Here is a 20,313-nt window from a genome sequence, read left to right as displayed (position 1 = left end):
AGTGCCAGAGCCCAGGCTTTCAGCTCTAAATCATCCACAGGGGAACTCACAGGTGCAGGGGAACACAAGATGGAAGCATCAACTTTTTGGTTGCGCTTTGTGCCACGAAGGCTGCAATGGCAGCAGGACAGAGTTGGGGGTGGGTGACCTACAGGACCAGCCCTGGCAGAGCCCAGGGAATGCACCCAAGTCCAGCAGGCACACAGCAGCACTGAGAAACAGAGAGGAAGAGGGAACAAAACCATCCAGAAGGGCAGAGAAGAACATCTGGTCCACAACAAGCACCAGGGCTGATGGAGGAGCCTCAAGGCCAGGGACAAGCTCCAGCCTTGCCAGGACACCCAACAGCAAACACCAGCTACACCACATGGTCTGCAAAAGGATGTTACACCTGAGCTCTGTTTAACAGTCAGGTAAACTGAGGCAGGCAGCAGCAAAGGAAAAACAAAGAAGCCATTGAGAGACCAAAACAAGCACAAAATTCCCTCCATGACCCCACTAACCTGTTCCATCTCCTCTCCACGCTGCTGCACTCACAGGATGAAAGCAGAGCTGCAGAGTCCCCACTGGCAAACACCCTGCACTCTCCTCGAGGGGCTTTTATAGGGCACAAGTGCTGCCCCCGCCCTCCCCAAGCCCTCGTTACTTCAACTGCCTGCAGATGTGCCTGACGAGGGAGAAAGCCTTGGGCAGAGAATGAGGTAGCACCAGCACCTGTCAGCACTGCCAGGGACCCTTCTGGGGTTCCAAGCCCCTCTGAAGGTGGCAAATAATGGAGCCAAGGGCTCCCAAGCCTGTCCCCAGGCAGGGATGTGCAGGGACCCAGCTGGGCTTGGCATGACCTCAAGCTGTGTTGCAGGGAGTCCCTGCTCCTCTCCCCACCTGCAGTTGCCACAGTAGAATAAAGATAAATAACAACACCAGAATGAAATTACCTCATTTTTCACATCAATGTGTCAAAGCCAACCTGTACAATCCAGCCCTGTGCGGTCCTGCAGTGCCACCACCTTCCCACACTGGGCACAACCATCTCCCACCATTTCTCAGCCCCTCCAAACCTCAGAAGGTCCCAGATCAAGCTCTTCTCCTGGTGCACAGCTCTGTGACCCCTCAGGAGCTCCAAAACCAGGACCCAGGGGGACAGATGCAGTGTCCCTCGCCTGGCTCCCCAGCATGTCAGACCCACTCAGTGGGGCATCTGCTGAGACACTTCAGACCCGTGTGTGAGCAGGGCTCAGGCTGGGGGGACTGGGGGACACAGCACTCCAATAAAATAATTGGTTTAACACAGATAGAAGAGGAGAGCAGCAAGAACAAGGTGAGGGCTGCACACATCTCCAGCCCAGAATCTGCAAGGGAGATGGGACCTGAGGCCACAGCAAGGGCAGACTGCAAACCTGGATTTACCCTGCATGGCATGTGCATCCTCCACCTGTGCCACGTTACTGCTGGCAGCCCGTGCCCAGCCTCTGCTGTGGGAACGGAGCTGGGAGTGTTCCTGCTCTGGGCAGGATGGCCATGCACGGGGCAGGCAGCACCAGCAGCTCCTGGTCATGCTCCACCCCAGCCCCAGAGCACCGTGGGCTCTGCACGGCACTGCCATCGTGTGCCAGAGCATCGCTGACCCTCCCACCCTGCTCACACCCCGAGGAGAGGGGACACTGCTCCGTGGCTGGCATGGCAGGCACGAGCAGACGGAGGCTCAGCACGGCTCCTGCCAGGGAAAGCTCATGCACTTTACCACTGCTGAGCAGCTTCTGTGTTCCTGAAATATCCTCTTCCCCTGGGCAACTTCATATGCGAGTCTTGGGACTTGCCGGAGCATTAAACTGACATCTAGGTCACGGTAAGGAATTGCTCAACGCCTCCAGGAAAAAGGGTTTTCCTTCCACATCCCAGCGCCTCCTTCACCAGCTCAGGAGCGAGCACTTAACAGGGGTGACCACTTCTAGCCAAGAATGAAGGAGGCTGTGGGGATGGGAAAGGGATTAAAACAATTTCTGACACCTGGTCTAGAGATAAGCCGCCTTTTCTGGAGTCCTTTCAGCTCTTCGCGGTTCCTGGAGCAGCACCTCTGCAGGAAAAGACACTGGCACGATTTAAAACCCAGGGAGCCTGGCTGGACACAGGCCAAGGCCGGCAAACAGAGTCTCACCATGTTTGGCCGGGCAGATGCCGTGCCCGAGAACCACGGGTGATCCATCCTGGTTGGTGACACCCATGACCTTGGTGGCAAAGAGCACCCCCGGCCAAGTGAGCCCCAGCCCTGCCTGCAACTCCTGGAGGCTCCACAGCAGCCCCTGAGTGCCTGGGGAGGGGCACGGAGGAGGGATGCATCCCGCTCCAGTGGCATGGACCACACAGCCCATGGCACAGCCAAGGGAGCCCGCAGTGGCCACGGTCCCTGTGTCTGTCAGGAGGGAGCACCCAGCCACCAGCAGCCTCATGGCATGGTCTGACCCCCAGGGGATGCCTTGGCCCTCGTGGACCTGCAGCCTCCGTGGTGGCCACACCACAGCCTGAAAGCCAATGAAACAAATGGTGCTTGCTGGGAAGGACAGCTGGGGGACTGGAGAGCCCTGGGGTCCTGCGGGCAGTGGCCGCTGCTGCCCTCAACCCCTGTGGCACTGAGTGGTGCTGGATCCTGCACCCTGCCTGACACAGTGGCCTCCCCGTCAGGGAGACAAAGTGTAACTGCTCAAGCACATCATTGATTTCTAATAAAAGCAGGTAATGCTCTGGGAATCCAGCACTCAGCCCCACCAGCTCTCCCCTGGTGGCCCCAGCTGCCCCAGCTGCAGCTCGCTCCCCCGATGGCTCTGCCCCAGAGCTGGGCCCCCAGGGTCACTCTGGGACCCTCACACTGAACACTGGCAGCAGCAGCAGCACTGGGAAATGGGCAGACGTGGGACACCCAGGCTGTGGGATGGACAGGGGACAGACCAGGAGGGGTGTGACCACTTGGGGACAGGGATCTGTGGGACAGAGGGCTGGCCCTGCTCTCCGGGGAAAGCTCGGGAGGTGCCTGTCCCTCTCCCTGGCATGTCACGATGATGGAGTGCCAGATGCAGGCACTGTAATGGTTTCATCAACTTAGCTACTTTTTACGAGAAATTTGTTGCAATCCTTTCCCTCTCCCCAGCTGCTGTCACCTTAACAGATGCCAGACCTGAAAGAATAATAATCCTGGCAGGAACCCTTGAACCAGAGTGAGCAGCATCCCAGGGGGAGAGCAAGAGTGGGCAGAAAATTCATTTTTGCAGGAGCTCAGGTCCACTCAGAGCTGCCCCAGCTGGACGCTGCCCAGGCTGGGAGAGTTGCTAGTGCCCTCCTCTTCCTTCCTTGGGGAAACCTGCTCTATGCAGATCTGCTGCCATGCTGGTCAAACTCTGGAGAGGAGCCCCTCAGCCCCAGCCCATCCATCCTGCTTCCATCCAGACTCCATCCGGACTCCCGCCTGCTGCACTGACCACCCACCCAGTGAGCACCTAAAATCCACCTCCCGACACAATTCCTGCACCTATTCCTGTCCCTGACACCTCTCTAAGAAGCTTCATCAATGGAACCAGTGCAGGCAGAGCCAGCTCCAGCAGAACAGACACAGATGTGAGCAGATGTTATCGTGCCCCACATCCTGCTGCCGGATTCCCCTGGCAAGGCTGGGCACAGGCAGCCTGTGCCGTGATCCCTCACGTCCTCGCTCCCCTGCTCTGGGAGCTCACCTGTCTGTCACCACCAGTGCTAGGGGGTGGCACGGGCAGGAGGCAGCGGCACAGTGGCACCATGACAGTGCCACCATGGGCTGCACAGCGGCACAGGCGGGTGGGCAGCGGGGACAGCACAGTGCCCTCTGCCACTCCCGGTATGCAGGCTCCAGGGACACCCCGGATTGAGCCAGGGATCTGATCCCCGTGCCAAGCCCCTGGGCATTGGCAGCAGCTGGAGCAGGTGGAGCCAGTGGGATGGGCAGCAGAGGCATCTGGGGTGGCTTCCCCTGCACTCGGCAAAGCCCCGGGAGCTGATCTGGGGATTCCCAAGGCTGCGAGTGCCAGACCTGCCCTCGTGCTGCCTTCTCCTGCGAGGAGCTGCTGCTCTGCGATGAGTCATCGCTGGAAGACGAATTCTATTTAAAGGACTTTATTCGCAGAAAATTGAGTTTTAATAACAGAGCATCAAACGAGCAGAAAATACCAAACTTCCAAGTGGAGCGAAGTTTCTGTATGTTAATTTATACAGCACAGTCACCGCTTGGAGGAATAAAAACCATGCAGAGAGCTCCCCTCCCTGACAGTGCAGCAAAGGGAGCCCTGTCCTGCTCCCCAGAGCGTTTCCTGGCCACAGAGAACAGGGATGGGGACAGGGATGGGGACAGGCAGCCCGGCTGTGACCGCTGCCGTTGGCACGGCTGTGAGCAGGGCTCTGGCTCTGCCCTGCGCCGCTGCCACGCTCCCAGGAGCCTTCGGGCTCTGTTTCGCTGCCGGTGGGAGGGCGGGAGGAGACAGCGTGGAGCTTGCTTTAAAAATAGATCAAACCCTCTGCTACGAAGCCATTTTATTAGAGCAGCACAAGCTGTCGGGCTGGTGACACCTCTGTGAGCACCCGGGGAAGTTTTCCCAGATGAATTTGAAAAGCAAGTGAGGGAAAGAACAACAAAGACGAAGCAGGCTTGTTTTCCAACCAGAAAAAAAAGCATGAGGGAGAAGCCTGTCTGCACTCAAGCCCCCTGCCCCATCCCCAGCCAACATCCCTGTCCCCAGCCCACACACACCTCCCAGGCATTACCAGCTGCCCTGGGGCCAGTGCTGCGGCTCTCACACGAGGGTGAGGCTTTGGCTCAGCCCGAATCTACCCAATGGCTCCTCTGCACAATGTGGTGACTCCTGTGCCATGCACTGTGCCCATCTCTGGGCAGGGCCAGCATCTCTTGTGAGGGGCAGAGGGAAGTGCCTCAGGTCTCCTGGAGCTGCAGCAGAGCTGTGGTTGAGCTCACCATCCCTCTGAGGCTGCCCAGGATGGGGATCCTGGGGCTCAGCAGGGCTGGGGTTTCAGCTCAAACCCAGCTCAGTCTCCCTGAGCTGGAGCTGCCAAGTGCCAAGGACAGGATTTGTCCCTGCAGCGCTCAGCAGCCATCCCAGGATCCCAGTATTGCCTCTGTGTGCACCATGACTGACTCACATTTTTAAAAGGAAAATTGGGAAGAGGAGAGGGAAAGAGGAACACGTGGGAGGTCTCCCGAAAGCAGGAAAGCACTTTCCATCTAATTCACCTCTTGTCATTCAATCACCACCTCTCTGGCTTCCACAGCTGGGCAGAAGCCGAGTGCTGGGAAATCCACAGTGGGAGAGGGGCACACTCGGTCCTGCCGTGAGCCGGGTCCTGTCCTGGGCACTGCATCAGAAAACTCCCACCCACAAGGAGCTGGTTCCCTCTGCAGCAGCTCACAGAGCAGCTGGCACAGTGCCAAGGTCCTTCCAGAGCAATGTTAGCAATGCCAGCAATGCCCAGGGAAGAGCTCATGGCATGGCACGGACACAGCTCTGTGCTGGTCACAGTGTGGACGGCCAGAGGACACGGTGGGCACCGGTGAGGGCAGGACCAGGGCTCTGCTCTGGCTCAGCTGCCACTGCCCATCAATGGCCCCATGCACAGGTTTGGCATCTGCTGTTCCCAGGACAGCTCCTGGTGCCAGCAGCTGACCCCTCTGGCCCCATCAGACCCAGGTGAGAGCAACATCTGCCGCCAGTTGGCCTCAGCTGGTGGGACACGGCGAGTGCTGGGGCATGAAGAGGCTGGTCCCCAGGCCAGGGAAACCACTGAGCACTCCCAAGGCTGCTCCACAGCAGGGATGAAAATCAACCTGGGTGTTGCCTGAAAACTGACGGAGAAATTTGCTTCAGCGCATGGGAGGGATGAGAGGAGAGGGATGAAGGAACAGGGATGAGGAAAGAGGAATGAGAGATGAAGAATGAGGGATGGTAACTCACTGGTGTCCAGGCTGTGGAACAGAGCAGAGGAACAGGAAGTGAAGCTACAGGCTCCACAGCAGGAGCAAAACTCAAAACATCCTGTGAGTTCAAACCAGAGGAACAAGGAAACCTCCATCCCAGAAACCCCCCAGAACTGGCCCAACACATTGTGTCACGCTGTGTTGGGCCACAGCACTGGGAAGCACAGGACAGAGACAGGAGGAGTTGGGGTAGGGAGAGACCCCCCCAGAAACCCCATCATGCAGAACAGGAGCTCAGTGAAAACCAAGGTGGAAATATATGACAAACAGGTAAGATCTGCCCATACCTAATGCAGCTCATGCAACATGTGAGTTGGGAATGCAAGGGGCTGTGCTGGCAGCAGCACCCCAGTGGGATGGGGGCTGGGGGCAGGAGGAGGGGTCAGCCCAGAGGGGGTTGGCAGACACTGAGACCAGAGCCAGCAAGCAGCACCAAGTCCAAACCACTGAACACCAGGACCACGTGGGAGCATCTGCTCCAACCTGGGAACCACATGGAAACACTTCTTGGTGCATTACTCAGCCATGGGCTGACTCTGAGTCACCAGCTCCGGCATCTGGGAAGAGAGTGAGTGTGAGCGTGCGAGTGTGAGTGTGCTCCAGGCTGCCTGGCACTGGGAGCTCCAGGGAAAGGTCTGTGCTTGGCTTGGATCTGTGCCGGGGTATGACCCCGTCTGGGAAGGTCAAGCTGGGGGAGCAGGGAGAGCTGCCAGGGGATGGGGAGCTGCTCTAGGAGCCAACGGAAGGACAGGACGGAGGAGCTGGTCCGTGCCCAGCCAAGACTTCTCTATAAATACACAAGGAATGGGCACTGGGAGGAGCTGGTCAGGGTAAAGGATGATGTTGGCACAAGAATAAATGGGTATAAAAGGCTCAGATAAAGGGAGGCAGGAGGAAACAGGGAAGGACAGGCACCACATGAGGAAAGGGGATGCTGTGAGATTGCCTGGACAGTGGGATAAGGCTCAGGGCTCTAGGCTTCTTCCCAAAACACACCTTTAAACAACACACAGATGTTTCACTGCTTCCAACCTGGAACTGAAAAGTGATGCCCAAAGCAGAGCAGCCCTTGTCCCCATGAGCAGCGACCACCCGCTGCAGGAAGCAGGCAGAGGACAGGGGGTTGGCCCATGGACACCTGCTGGCCACTACACTGGAGACTCTTCCCACTGCATCCCTAGAAAATCAAGTGCTGCTGCTCCCTGCTCTGTCCAGACTGCTTCCCTAACTCTGTGCAGCAATCCAGGCTGCTGATCAGATGGAAAGTCTCCATCCCATAATAAACAGAGTGTACTATTTATAAACCTGAAAACGTCTTTATTATTATTATTTTCCCCCAGAAAAAAAAACACATAATAACCCCCCCCTGTACACTGCTGTTAAACACACCCCAGCACGGCCCTGCAGGTCCGCGGTGCTGGTGCCGCTTCCCCAGGCAGTGCCCAGCGGAACAGATGGCAGCGTGGGCGTTAGGTACCAGCCTCCTGGCAATCCGAACATCTGTTACCGTTAGAAAATGCTAATTGCCATCAATCAGGACAGCACCTACCCACATTTACATGCAAGCACAAAAAAATTACGTCTAAATTTCTCCGAGTGCAACACTTGCTGCATGTTAAGTAACCGGAGCTGCTCAGATGCTGCGCGGCAGCCTGGCACCGGCACGGCGGGTGATGCGCCACAGCTGAGCGCCCAGCAGTGCCTGGCCCCCCGGCAGTACCCGTGGCACAAGGGGCAGAGCCCCCTGGGGCTCATCCCACCCTGCCCCATCCCCGAGGAAGAACCCCCCGGCTGCAGCCGCCCCCATCTCCTGCCCAGGAGCGCTGCCACCAGCGCGGGGCAGCCTGGGAGGACAGTGCCCTGTCACCATCCCTCCGCAGCGGCTGCAGGGCACCCACATCCTGCCCTCTGCACAACACTCCCGCCTCACCAGGACATGCCAGACGCAGCGGGAGCCCTTTGCCCCCAACTTGCTCCCTCTGATGACTCCAGAGCAATCTGGGGTCCTACACCCTGTCCTGCTGCGCTCAGAGACCCCCATACCCTCCGCTGCTCCCCTTGCCCTGCCACACGTCACATCCCAGCTTGGAGCAGCCCCCAGGAAGGGGACAACATCCCACCCCACAGAAATTCATCACAGACCACCTGAATCCGGCTGGGAACTGCCTGGCCCCAGCTGGTCTTGTGGTCCATGCAATGGAAACAAAACCTTCTCCATCCCCAGAGAGCACAGAACAGACAGGAACACAACCAACCCCACCGTGGTTCATCGGATCACGTCACAGGGCACCGGCCCCGAAGTGAGATGGCAATGATGACAACTCCTGTTCAGAAAAAGCAAAGGCACAAATCCTGGACAGCAAACTCGGACACAAAGTTGAGGCAGAGAAGAACGAAAACAAGAAACCTGGAGCACGGTGATCCCCGAGCCACAGCCCCCTCCGCAGCTGTCCCACGGGATGCTCCGACAGCGGAGCCAGAGTGCGGCCGCTCCTCACCCCTCGGCCCCCGCCTCCCTCACCGCGAGGAGCTGCGCCTGAATGCAAATGATGCTCCAGGAGAGTGCCAAGAGCTCCTTGTTCCTTCCCCAATTTAGGACACCTCTTGGTGCTGCAGCACTCAGGAGCTGGCAGGAGGCTGCAAGGGTGCCAGAGGAGATGAGCCTGCCCAGGGTGACTGTTCGACGGCAAAGCCGCACGTTGCAGTGCCCTCTTCCCCTCACTTGGATCTGTTCCCTCAGGACCACAGTCCTGGATCACAGCTCCAAGAGAAACTTCACATGGCAAAAGACTTTCTACCTGCTGCCCTCATGGACACGACCTGGTCCTCTAGTGTGTCCCCACACACCATGGCAATGGCAGGAGAGCTCTCCTCACACTTGGCCCTGCTGTGCTGACTGCAGGCACTGCTGCCTTGGCTCCCGGAGAAAACTCAGCCCTTTCCCAAAGAAGAGCACAAGGAGAGAGGAGGAGTGATCGTGATCCCACTGCTGAAGCGAAGAGCCAGGGGCACAGGCTGGAGGAGCTGTTGGAGGCTCAGAATAACCTCACCGGACACACCACACTCTTCCCACAGCAAAGGGGAGCCAGGGATTGTGGTGCACACTGAACTTCCCTGCAGCCATCACCTCAGGGCTGTCGGGCTCTGGCTCCATCCCCTGGCTTACCCCACATTCCTCCCAGCCCTGGCTCCCTGACAGGCTCCTGCCAGCGCGAGCAGGTTGCGGCACCGCTGCCGCTTCCCGCGGCTCCCACCGTTACTCAGCAGCCGAGGGAACCGCTCAGAGCTGCAAGGTCACTCAAAAACACCATCTGTCCAAGCACCACTCCTCGCCTTGGGGAGAGCAGCAGAGAAAATATTCCAGTGTGCTGAAGGCCATTGTCCCCCTCTCTGCTGCCCCGCTGCGTGTCAGCACCTCGCGGTGCTCACTCGGCCTTGGCTCAGCGAGGGGGAAACCACAGCATCAGTGTCTGGGGGAACGCCCCAAAGGCTGGGGCAGCCCCCCACTCCCTCCACACCATGAGGGCACCCGAGGCTCCAGGAGTCGATGGGGAACCCTCTGTGTGCTTGTCACGGGGTGATGCATTTGGTGTTGAGGAGAGACCGCCTGTGCTGGCCAGAGCCACTGCCAGCTCCCTGACCCCTGGCTGGCAGCCTCTCCAGTGCCATGGAGGGGGGGCAGTGCTGGGAGCAATAGTGGGGGTGCAGCTTACCTTGCATGGGGGCAACAAGCCACAGGAGCACCCCAACACTCCCAGAAATTGCCAGCTCCAGGTCCCCTCTCCCAGCACTGCCTGGGGACTATTTCTGGTGAGCTGAAGTCACTTGCACTTGGGCTCTGAAGTCACATTCGTCTCTGCTTGTGCTACTTCTCCTGCACCTCCAAGTGTCACAACACGGTGCTATCTCTGTCAAGGTGGTTGGCCCCTCGTGCCATGTCCCAGATGCTCCAGGACAGCACAGCACAGCACAGCACAGCACAGCACAGGGCTGCCAGCACCGGCGGGGTGCACCGAGGGACTCACACCCGGCCCCAACAGTAAATAAATGTTTCATCTCAGCCCATTTACAAACCCAACCCTGTGGAGTGCGCCCAGGGCTTGGTGGAACATCCCTCTACGCAGGGCAGGGGCAGTGCCCAGCTGTGCCCCTCATCCGTGGGCATCCCAGCAGCTCCTTCCCACACTCGCCAAGCCCCCATGGCTCCATCCCATCTCTGCGTGGCCCCCAGCTGTGGTGCTGATGGCAGAGGTGGGAACTGCCCCCAGGGCTGCCCTGCAGTGGGGTTCCCTGCACCCCAGTGGCCCTGGGACCCTTAGCCAGGCTGGCCCCGTGGCCCCGCAGTGAGTCCTGCTGTGCACAAGATCCCTTCCATATGGGAGCAGCCAGCGGAACTGCCAGCTCCCAGCTCCAGCGCTTGCCTCTACATCTGGAAACTCTTCTCACCCTTAATTGTTCCTAATGCCTTAACACGCAGAGTGACTAATAAGACACTAATTGGGCAGCGTTAGCAGTGAGCGGAGCAGGAGCACGCTGGCAGTGCCCTCCATGCTGAGCCACCCGCTCCCAGCACGGCGCTGCCAGTGCCATAAATCCCCACAAACCCCAGTGCCTTTCCCTGCTCGACCTTCCGGGTGCAGCAGAAAACCCACCCCAGCAGCAGGGAGCACAAAATGACACCTCTTTTAGCTCCATCTCATGGTCCCTGTGCCCCAGGAGCCGGTGGAGGGAGGGCACGAGGCCCCCCCACCCAGCAGGGATGGCCCACACACTGTCACCCCTTGAGCAGAAAGGCACCAGGTGCCCAATGCCCCATCGCTCCCCATCGCTGGCACTGCTGAGTCCTCATGCCACTGTGCTGCCTCTGGTCACATACGGGCACTGCCACGATGGGCCTGTGCTTGGCACTGCCCGCACTGAGCCCAGGAGAGAAGACAAGTGATGAGCAGCAGCGGGAATGCACCTGCTCCAGGTGATTTACGGCGGCTGGGGAGCCGGGGCAGGAAACGGCTGCACTGGGGACCTCCCGTGCCCAGAGAGACAGGGGTGACAGCCCCCCACTGCTGGAGCTGCCTGCTCTCCCTGGGAGCTCCCACGGGGCTGCCAGCCCTGCCTGCACATCCGCTGGCAGCGCCACGCTCGCCAGAGCCGCTCGACAGTGGGAAAGAGGCACAAATCTTGTTACACACTGGCTAAGCCTCCCTGGGCATGTTTTCTATAAATCTCCTGGAATTTATTATATGATAACTAGCCTGGAAAAGCTAAATTAAATCCACAGCCAAGAAACTGACTTTCAAGTGTGACCTAATTTAGTTGCTGGAAGGGGAGGGATGGAGCGGGGATCCCGGTGCCAGTCGTTCCCGGGATGACCTCTCGGTGCAGCCGCACACCCCCGTCCTCCTCCTCACCGTGACTTTGGGGACGGAGCTGTGCAGCCTTTCATGTCTGAGCGGATCTCACACTCCCACTCTCTAGAACAAAAGCGCCTCAAGGGCTCCCCTGTCAGATGTTTTCCATTGCTCATCTCCAAGTCTTCCTTGAAGGAGCACTCTCCTCCGGGGGGGTGCTCTGGCAGGTTTGGGAATGATGGGGAGAGTCGCCGCAGGGGCTCTGCATTGGCATGTTCCTCCCTGCTCTGGGCTGCTCCTCACCAGCCCAGTGAGCCCGAGCTTGCCACCAGCACCCACACAGTCCATGGCCAGCAGCCACACACAGAGGCCAGCGAGGGGGACGGCTCATGGGAGAGAGAGGGAAAGCAGCAGGGAGAAAACCTGGATGGGGAAGAGACTTGGTGGCCTGAGCTCGAGTGAGCCCAGAGTAGGTCCTAGCAGCAATGGCTGCACCAGCCCCACAGATGAGGCACATCCCCCAGGACGGGCACATCCCTCCCAACGCAGGAGCAAAACATGCATCATGGCTGGGGTGACAGCCCCCCAATAAACTGCACAGCCCCAAGAGCCAGACATGCCCCAGTACAGCGCAAAGTCCCGGGAAGAACTCCCAGCACTCCCACTTCAGCCAGGACGCTTACGACGGGCAGCTCCTGCACACCACGGAGCTGTGGGGCCGGGTAGGACCGAGCACACCCTCACCCCAAACCTACCCGACCATGGGGCTGCTGGCTCTGGGCAGGAGCAGGTGGCAGGATGCAGGAGCATGGTGCGGGTGGCGCGGGCAGGGCCCACAGTGAGGGCAACGTGGGCAGAGTGGCACCGTGGTGCTCTGGCAGACCCGGGGGTGGGCTCAGGGCTGGCACGCGGGCGCGTGCTGTTGTTCTGGAACGGAGTGCACTGGCAGAGCTGCATGTGGGAAGCTTGCATAATAGTGCCAGCCCACACTACGCCTGCTCCTTCCCAGCATGATCAGCCCCTTGCTTTCATGAGCAATAACATCCACCCAAAGTTTTCTAAAAGACAAAAAAAAGAGCTTCAAGGTGATGCACAGAGCTCAGCTGCCTTTGCTGCCTCTGAACTGATGAATGCAGCTGGGGAATCCATCTGCACAGCCTCTCTAATCCCGGCTCGGGATGACCTGTGCCCCAGAGTGACGAGGAGCCTCAAACTCTCACTCCCATTTCATGATTCCCGAGCAGGCACTTGGGGCTGGGGCACAGTGGAGGAGCCGGTGTGCGGCGAGCAGCACTGCAAGGGGGGCACACACAACCCCCCCTCACTGGAGCCAGACAGTGATGCACAGCTCCACGGGCACTCCCACCTGCCCGGGCACTCCCCTCAGCTCATGCAAGGGGGAGAAGAGCCCTCAGCTCTGGGGGTCCCCCCAGCACTCCCCTTGGCTCATGCCAGTTGGAGAAGAGCAGTCCCAGCTCTGGGAGTCCCCTCAGTGCAGCAGTCAGTGGAGAGGGCACTGGAAGACACATGCAGTGGCAGAACAACCCCAAGCAGAGCCCAGTCCCTGGTCATTGCAGCTGCCACAGCGCTGCTGCAGCCCCTCTGAGTGCCTGCCGTGCCCCTGGGTACTCGCAGCGCTGGGAAGAAATGGGGAGGATGTCTCATCTGGAGGAGAGAATCCTACTGCCTTTGAGAAGTTTAAATTTTAACTCCTCCTCAAGCTGGTGCGAGCTCCCAGTGCGGGCTGGTGTCAGCACGAGGGGGGTTCCAGTCCCTGTAACATGAACTGACGGGGCGGGTTCAGCCCGGAGCACATGGAGCTGTGCACGCAGCCCCGAGGGGGGTTTGCAGCACGGTCGGTGCCAGGAGCTGGTTCTTGGCGGGTCCAGCCAGGCTGCGACGTGCAGGGCTGTGCGTGCATTGTGGTCACACGCTCCCCTGCCCGTGCTGGGGGACCACCCAGGTCCCACACGCTCTGGGACCTCCATGCTCCTGCAGTGAGCAGGAGAGAGATGGCTGGGACTGATCCCTAGGCAGGACCAGACCCCTTCACCTCACGTGCCATGAGGACCAAAGCAGGCATGCCTTCTCCTTGTGATGCTCCCTTTTCCAGGTCATCACACAAGAGTCTGGACCCACAGGATCTGTACCCAGAGCCGGTGCAAAGCACCTGGTGGGCTGATTGGGGGCTGTTGCCCCAGGCACAGCCGTGGGAAGCAGCAGTTTCATCCTCAACAGAAAAATACCTCCATGCCCTCCCCTACATGGACTGCTGGGTGGGAACAACGTACCTGAAGACCAAGAGCAGGTGCCTCAGGCGCAGTGGCAGGCAGGAGCTCACACTCGTGTTCGCCCCTCGGAGCCGTCAGGAAGAGCTGTTGGGGTCTCACAGCAGCAGCTTCTCAGCCTGAAAGAGAGAGGGAGAGGCTCCAGTCCCGTCCCTGTGTAGGCACCACCACTAATAACGGAGGAGGACGTGGCAGAGCTCGGCGCCTCAGAACACCACGGCTCCAGGGACTCACACACGCTTGGCCCACTCCTTCAAACAGCACAATTATCTCATGGCTGGGGGGCAGCTCTGGAGCAGCCCCTTACATGTGCAGAGGCAGGACCCTGCCCACTGGTGAAGCCCCCCAGGAGGGGGAAGCATGGCCCTGGAGAATGGGGTTTGGTAGCACAGGGCGCACGGGAAGTCCCCAGCTCAGGATCCCCAGTGGGACACATCCCGGTCTCTGCACTGATGCAGGATGCTGAGGCTGGTCCTGCCTCTCCAGAAGCACCAGCCCTAGCCTCAGATGAGCACCTGGGATGGAGACAAGGAAAGGCAAATACTTCCTAAGGGAAAAAACACCTGTTCCCCCAAAGGCTCCCCGGAGGCTGCCCACAGCCCCACATGTACTTTTCTCCAACCCAGGTTGAAGAGGAAACAATTTAACAGCTTGTCCCCTATTTTAATGGGACTTTTTCCCTGTTCCCCTGGGCAGCCCATCCTTCCCAGCACAGAGTGGTGACGTCCCCCCTGCACTTCAGCCAGGCAGCCCCCCTGCCCGCCGTGAGTTATGACGCCTGCACCGTGCAGTGGGATGGGCTCGGAGCACCGGGAGCTGAGATTTATCCCCTCAGCAGAGCAGGGGCAGAGGCCGGGAGATAAGTCACAGCAGAGCTGCGGGAGCGGCGCTCAAGGTCCTCCAAGGTTGGCTCATTAAAAACCGAGGAGAAGACGAAGGAAAAATCTGCCCGCAGTGGTGTGGCTGCAAATCCCCCCCCTGCTGCCAAACCAGCATGGCCAAGAGGGAGGTGGGAAGGGAGTCAGGACCCCCAGGCCATCTCTGCAGCAATCTCCAGCGCAGCCTACTGGCCTGGACCCCGTGAAGCCACCAGTGTCCCCCAAACACCATCCCAGCACATCCCAATAACCACAGCAGCACAGGGTCCGGACAAGGATACACTTCCCAGCAGCACAGGAGCAGAGAGCCAGTAAGGAGACAAGGGCAACCACAGAGCTGTTCAGATGCTGGCCCCAGGACCAGCTGGAGCTGCACACACTGGGACTGGCACCAGCAGTCACCCAGCATGCCAAGCCCACTGCTCGGAGTGGGCACCATCCCCACGACAGGCACCATAACCAGTTTGGGGACAGACCAAAGAAAATCCATAGAGATGCAGTGAACATCACAGGCACTCCCCAGCCTCCCCAAACTTGCTGGAATTCCCCTCCTGTCTCATTAGTCCTGCTCATTAGGGTTTGCTCCTGATCAGCAGGCAGAGCTAGAGCTCAGTGCAGTATCATGCTCACCAGCCCCTCCATCCCAACCCCTTTAATGCTGGTCTGTCACAGCCGGCCCCCTAAGGCCCTCCTGGTGTCCCCAGTTCCCTTGCTAGTTGTCCCCTAATATCCCCTTGGCTGTCCCCTCCAGCAGACACTGCCACCAGCCTGTCTTCCCTCTGCCCTGGGTGGTTTGTGTGTGACCAGGAAGCACAGCTGAGCCAGGGGTTCAGTGGGGACTCACACTGTGGGGTTTGCCCAAGACTGAACCACCCATGCACGTGCAGTGAGCGCAGGACATGATAAACACTGGGAAAATCCAACAGCATCCCTGAAACAAGCTGAGCACAGCAGGATTTTTTTCAGCACCTTCTATTTTCAAAAGCAAACCCACGTGTGTGCTGGGGATGGGGATGGCGTGTTCCCCACTGCTGTCGGGGGCCCAGCAGCATCCCTCACCTGCCAACAGCATCCCTCACCATTGGCAGCATCCCTGCAGCACCCCCCTGCAGGGAAAGCGATCCAGCCCCAGGAGGGATGGGAAAGTAGATTGCAGATCCCCATGGGGCATCTCCCCCAGGAGCCACCGGGCTTTTACTACACACTAAACAACAGCGATTAGATCGACAAGCCAACCCCTGGAAGGCTGAGCGGTTTTATCAAAGCCAGCAGCACCCCAGGGAGGAGATGGAGAGATGATGCAGCTGCCCGCAGCATCTGCAATCCCAAGGCCAGCCCGGCGGCTGCTGCAGGGGGGGCAGGACCAGGGCTGTACCTGCTCATTTTCGGGAGGCTGAGCCCCTGCCACTGCCCCTGCACTCCCATGAGGACGCTGGTCCCTGGTCCCAGCCCAGCACACTCTGCCAGACCCCACCATGGCAACGGGGTGGCACAGAAATGCCCCTCAGCAGGGCAGGGCTGGGGCTGCAGTGGGGGCCTGGGGGGCCCACAGTGGTTTTCCCTGGATTGCAGAGGAGGGGGGAGAGGAATTTTCTTTCAGCAGTAAACTCACTGAAGCAGCACTTGGCGCCTGTGCAGCCTGAGATACAGCTCCTGCTCCAGCCCAACCAGGAGCTATTTCCCACTTATCTCTGCCGTGGCTGATATCTGTGCAGCAGAACACGGCACTTGGTAATAGGATTTTGATGCTAAACAGAAGATGTTTTTTCCCTGGGTCTCACTTACGTCACACCTGGAGGTATCCATGGCCATGGAGGTGACACAGAGGAAGGCTAAAGAGTTTCAACTCTTGCGCTGAGGGAGCAGCTTCTCCTTTAGCTGCAAAACAGCAGAATTTCAGTGATCTAATATGAGCTGCCCGCGTCGTGCCCCCATCCCAGCACAGCCGTGGGAAGAGGAGGGAGGAGAACACGGCCCTGCTACTGCAGCCCAGCTGATCCCCCTGGGGATGTGCCTGCACCCCACGGGCATCATCCACTCCCTGTGGGCATCACCCGCTCCCAGTGCTTCCCCAGCCCTGGGCACTGCTGTCAACTGCATCCCGTGCCACGGGGACCACCCACACATCACAGCAGCAGCGGCATGAAGCCAGGCTGGGGTGGTGCAGCCGCGCTCACAGCTGCCTCGGGGAAAGGGGAGGAAGGCTTGTCACCTCCCTGCCACCCTCCTCCCTATCTGAGTGAAAGGAAGGTCCCACGCACCCCTGGCTGCTGAAGACTGGGAAAGTCTCTGCCTGCCACAGACAAAACTGAAGCGATGGGAACCACCCCCGCTGGGCGCAGGTGACATCTCACCCGTGGGAACGTGGGAACGCTGCCGGCGGCGTCAGGGCTGTCACTGCTCCACGGCACAAACTGGGTGACAAAGGGCACCGGCAGAAAAGCCAAGGCTGGTGGTGGTGGGAGAGTCTGGCCAAGGTCAGTGTGTCGGGCCGGACTCCAGCACGCTTGGCCAGGCTGACCACAGCCCTGCCAAGAGGTGCTCACGGGGCACACAGTGACTGTGGGGGGCACGCTGACCACAGGGTCCCACACTGACCATGGAGTGCACACTGACCACAGGGTCCCACACTGACCATGGAGTGCACACTGACCACAGGGTCCCACACCACCACAGCGAGCAGCTCCAGCCCTGGCAGCGACGGTGCCCAGGGAAGCAGGTGCCCAGGGAAGCAGGTGCCCAGGGAAGCAGGTGCCCAGGCCAGCCCCGCTCCAGTTGACCCGAGGAGCACCCCAGCACCGCAGGGAGGGAAGCACAGCATGTGCAGGCAAGCACAGCACTGGCACGGCCATGCCACCACCGACCCCATCCCACAGGGACTGTGCGTTGGGCAGCACATGCCCCAGAGCCAGGGCAAGATGGGCAGCCCCTGCAGCAGGGACAGGGGTGCCAGTAGCCAGGCCAGCCCCCACTGTGGGACAGGGATGCCAGTAGCCAGGCCAGCCCCCGCTGTGGGGACAGGGATGCCAGGAGCCAGGCCAGCCCCCACTGTGGGGACAGGGATGCCAGGAGCCGGTCGCAGTCTGTTTTCCTGCACAAGTGCATTAAGCATTCCACACAGCACTTTTGCTGTAAATCACTTCCTATTCAGGCTCACTGCTGAGGGTCTCTGAAGGTCGATTTTCCATGGTTATGACAACAAAAACTAAAATTGGGTCAAACCTGAAAGGTATTATCTTCCTCCAAGCTGCTAAATGCACAATAGTAATGAGGTTGGTTAAGCAGTTCACCCCCAGCCCGCATTATTTGCTCTGAAGATGTATTAACCAGTTAAATGAGCGTGATAAGGCAGCTCTGCTCGTTCCTCCCACCAGCCGCACGGAAGATCTGAGGTTCTGGTCTCTGCATCCTGGCTAATAACCGGGACCGCAGCCCCGACGACAAAGGCGGTCACAGCGCCCCGGGCCAGGCTGTGCCCGGCCTGACCCGCGGGAACACAAAGGCAACTTTAAAGGCATCCAGCGGCTCAGAGCCATTGGTAAAAATAATTATCCTTCCTCCTCCCCTTTCTCTTTCTTCTTCTTAATGCTCTCCCCCATCCAACCTCCTGATGAAAGAAGGAACCCGCCAGCCGCCCCAGCAGAGGCGGTTCAGCAGCATCCCTGCGCCAGGATGGGGGATTATCCCTGGCAAACACATGCAGATGACCCGGCTGCCACTGCTGGGCATGGGACCAGGGGGAAAAACCCACCCAACCACCTTGCAAGCACTGGAGGTCACCTCACAATGGTACCCAGAAGATGCTGCGTGCCCAGGGCAGAGCTCTCCGTACGGACCTGCTGTAGGGGGTGTGGGGCTAAGGCTGCCTAGGGCACCCACCTCGGGAATCCCCACCCCAGCTGGGCTGTGGGGCTGGTTGTGGGACACAAAAAACATTTGTTTTTACAGGATTTCTGCTGTTTTTCCTAAAACAAACACCCATTAATTTAAATATAACTGATGTAAACAAGCACGACCCTAAAATCCATGTGCAGCTGTATGGAACGGGGGAGAGGGAAGGAGGGAGGGGAAACACTTTAATTAATCCCTAAAATGAATGAGATGGGAAAACTTAAACTACAGGGAAAGCATCTGGTGCTGCTGCAGGAAGGGGCTGCCCAGGAGTGGGTCGTGCTCTGCTGTGTGACTGCTGGAGCTGCCACACCAGCCATTTCAGGGCACCAGCCCACGGGTGGAAGAGTCACACCACATCCACAGCACCCAGGGAGGGGAGACCACAGTGGTGCCAGTCCCATGTGCCACAGCCCCAAAGCCCTGAGCTAGACACATCTGACTGGCTCTCCCCTCGTGAGCTGCTGCAGGTCCCTGGCTCCATCCCCAGCACAGGGAGGAGGGGCAGGATCCCCACAGGCAGCCTGTCCCCATGGGGGACAGCTTCCAAGGGAAGTGGCAGGAGGCTTCACCTCCCAAAGGAGGGACCCTGCCACCAGCCAGGGAGCACATGGAGGAAGAATGGAGAGAGCCTTGATGTGTCTCTCCCAGAGATCCAGCTGGGGCTTTGCCAGGAGGAAGTAGCTGCATGGAGAAATGCCAGCACTTTCTAGCACAGAAGGATGGATGAAGGTATCCTGAGGTGGGACCTGTGCTGGCAGAAGCTCTGGGATCAGCACTATGGCCTTCAGGAGCCACCTCCTGTGTGACCAAAATATGGCTGTGAACAGTACCTGAGGACCAAGCAAGAGAGAGACTACAGATCAGATCCAAGGAGCAATAAGATGGGAAGAAAAGAGCTGGTGGGACTGCAGGGAGGGGGCTGCCAAGGGATGGGCTGCATCCCAGGACCAACAGGACACGCATTGAGACACCACATACAGGGACCAGGTGGCTGCTGGGACAGCAGAGCATCACTGCTGGAGCACCCTGCACTGCCTGCAGCACTGATCCAGCCTCCCCCTCCTCCTCCTCCAGGGCTTCTTCCTCTCCTTCCCCTCTTTGTCATTCCTCTCAGCTCACACCTCTTCTCTGCTCTCCTTCAGCTGCTCACAGCAATAATCCAGGGCACTGACGCCCTGGCAGATTGCTCAGCGAGGCTCCACGCTGCTGACCGGGGTTTTAATGACTCCCCCAGCTGCACTGGGGCCAGTCCCCACCTCCGCCGGCTGCCAGGCAGGCTCTCCCCACCACCCCTCCTCCAAAAAACACCTGCACCCTCCGCAGGGATGGGTGAGGAACACCCACCACCTCCAGCTTTGCAGGGGCTCAGCCGGCATCTGCTCTCGCCTTGCACCCAGGCTCTCAGCCACCGCAGGGACCCACGGGATCCTCTCAGCACCCCCGGCCCCCCAGGGCTCCCCTGCCCCCCGGGCAAGGCAAGTGCAGCCAAGGACACCAATGCAGCAGCCCGAGGGGCCGCAGCCTGACTGCAGGGTGCATGTTCCTTGGGGACAGGGAAGGGACAACTGCGGCTCGGTGTCGGTCAGACAGTGCTGCTCAAAGCGTCACAGCACAGGGCTCTGCACAGGCAGGGACCAGGCAGGGACAGGACAGGGACCAGGCAGGGACTCAACAGGTATTGGGGCTCTGCCTGCAGGATGCAGGCAGCACTCCGGGCTTCAGCTGCTCCATGCCAGCTCCTGGCACCAGCACCTTGTGAGGGATGGAGTGAGGGTCTGCTCCCCAGCGAGGAGATGGGTACAGTGGGGACAGAGCCCCGTCCCCAGAGCTGAGCTCAGCCCAGAGAAAGGGAGGCTCAGGGACATCATGGGTGGGGGGAGTTATGGGGAGATCAGGGC

At 59.4% G+C, this 20,313-nt stretch overlaps 1 protein-coding gene across 1 annotated transcript in view; it reads right to left on the bottom strand.

Moving 5' to 3' along the window:
• RBFOX3 (RNA binding fox-1 homolog 3) overlaps positions 1–13,756 on the bottom strand; it is a 77,194-nt gene extending 63,438 nt beyond the window's left edge. The window contains exon 1 of the mRNA XM_029960122.1: positions 13,647–13,756. The gene's annotated coding sequence lies outside the window, so the exon portion shown is untranslated. The remainder of the gene's footprint in view (positions 1–13,646) is intronic.
• Positions 13,757–20,313: the final 6,557 nt, after the last annotated feature.

This window comes from Manacus vitellinus, unplaced genomic scaffold (genome assembly GCF_001715985.3).
Source record: "Manacus vitellinus isolate BGI_N305 unplaced genomic scaffold, ASM171598v3 scaffold_24_pilon, whole genome shotgun sequence".
In the NCBI taxonomy this organism is placed as follows: Eukaryota; Metazoa; Chordata; class Aves; order Passeriformes; family Pipridae; genus Manacus; species Manacus vitellinus.
The sequence above is the reverse complement of the archived record's forward strand: the minus strand, read 5'-3'. Positions and strand labels throughout refer to the sequence as shown.